The sequence below is a fragment of the Trichechus manatus genome, unplaced genomic scaffold (assembly GCF_000243295.1).
Source record: "Trichechus manatus latirostris isolate Lorelei unplaced genomic scaffold, TriManLat1.0 scaffold00056, whole genome shotgun sequence".
Lineage (NCBI taxonomy): Eukaryota > Metazoa > Chordata > Mammalia > Sirenia > Trichechidae > Trichechus > Trichechus manatus.
In genome coordinates this window covers 14,988,894-14,990,491 of record NW_004443992.1, presented here as the reverse complement: position 1 = coordinate 14,990,491, position 1,598 = coordinate 14,988,894, and the positions used below count along the sequence as shown (strand labels likewise).

The following is a 1,598-nucleotide window of genomic DNA, read 5'->3' as shown; positions in this document are numbered from 1 at the left end:
CCCCCCGCCATGAGCGCCGCCGCTGGCTGCAGGCAGAGTCGCTGCCGCCCCGGCCGCCGCTGGCTCCAGTCCGCCGCCATTATTCTTTGTTCGCTGCGAGCGGCGGCGATGTTGTGGGGCTCGGGCGGAGGCTCCATCTTTACTGCGGCCCCTCCTGCGAGGGGAAGGCCCCGAGCGCGGGTGTCCGGCGCCTCCCCGTCCCCCCTGTGTCCCCCCGGCTCTCTCCGGCTCCTGCCTCCTCCTCCTGCTCCTCTTACCGGTGGTACAAGCTCCTCCGTCACTGCTTTCGTTCGCGGCCCGGATCTCGCTGGAGTTTTATTCTCTCCCCCACGTAACACACCGCGTCAAACTACACCTCCGCCGCGTCACTCACCAACACTCCGCTTCTCCCAGCCGCCCGGGCCACAGGCAGCAGCAGCCGCCGCTGACTGAGGAGCCGCAGCCAGGGAGCCAGCCAGCGCCGCCCAGTGCCGAGTGCGCAGCGGCCGCGCACGGAAACAGCCGAGCTCTGCCCGGAGGAGCCCGAGCGGCCCCGCCCCCTGCGCTGGGCGCGGAACTTGCCGAAAGCCTTCGCGCTTCTTCGGGCCAGACGAAGGGGTTCCGCCGGGAGTGGCAAGGAGAAGGTGGGCTGAGACCCGCGAGAGGGTAGGAGTGGCTAAACCACACCGTGGTGGTTAGGTGGATTAAATCCGTCAGCGGAAATTTGAAGAAGGAAACGGGCTTTGCCTGTGACCCCTTGGGGAATTCCAGAGAGTGTCGAAGACTTCATGGAAACCCCCGCGCAGGCTCTAGAGCTCTACGGCGGCCGCGCCGGACCTGGCGTCGGCCCCTGAGCGCTGCGGGCCGAGGAGCTTTATAACGCTGTCTGAATGAGGGAGAGGCGCTGCTTGGTGTGGGACGCGGCTAAAGTGCAGGGTCGTGCGAGACGTGAGAGGAAGGGGCAGCTGCGCCTCTACAAACGCCTCCTTGGCCTGCGGCCTGGCCGGACTCTGGAACACGAAGACCACTGCGCGGGCCTTGAGGCGGAGAATTTTCCCGGCCTCCTGCACTGTTCCGAGAATCAGCGGGGCAACCTCGCGCCAGCGAACCAGGTCTTTTCGAAGGGCGAGGCCGCTCTCCCCTCCCCCCCCCCCGCCCCCCCTTAAGCGGCAGCGCCAAGCGCCAGCACCTGGCGGAATTCAGCCCTGCAGCGCGGGCAGCCAGGACCGTGAGTTACATCATCAGCCCTCGGACCTAAGCTGCTCTTCCACACTCTCGAAATGTTCCCCCACTTGTCCGCCTTCCTTCGGCAACATCCTGTGTCGCTTTCTTTTCACAGCCCGTTTTCTGCAGCAGTGGTTTGCACCCATCACGCTGCTTTCTTCACCACCCACCCCCACTCTAAACTCGGCAGTGTGACTTCCGTTGCCACGAAACTATTGAAACTGCTGTTTGAGAGGTCGCCCAACGCCATGCTATTGACTCTCATTTCTCCTTTTTATTGAGCTCTGCAGCCCCTTCTATGGGCTTCCAGGTCTATCATTCTCTTCTGCCCCTTAAAGCAAACATACCTTTTGGAAGCTGACAGAGGGTTCAAATACGGGCTCTGCCACCTAAAT

At 63.5% G+C, this 1,598-nt stretch overlaps 1 protein-coding gene across 6 annotated transcripts in view; it reads right to left on the bottom strand.

The window, feature by feature from the left end:
• Nucleotides 1-1,055, bottom strand: part of CREB1 (cAMP responsive element binding protein 1) — a 70,962-nt gene extending 69,907 nt beyond the window's left edge. For 2 of the 6 annotated variants that reach the window (XR_002824428.1, XM_004378274.2), the window contains exon 1: nt 258-1,048. The gene's annotated coding sequence lies outside the window, so the exon portion shown is untranslated. Of the gene's footprint in view, nt 1-257 lie in introns of all 6 variants that reach the window. The other 4 variants (XR_002824429.1, XM_023733030.1, XM_023733029.1 and 1 more) reach the window with 4 other exon arrangements.
• Nucleotides 1,056-1,598: the final 543 nt, after the last annotated feature.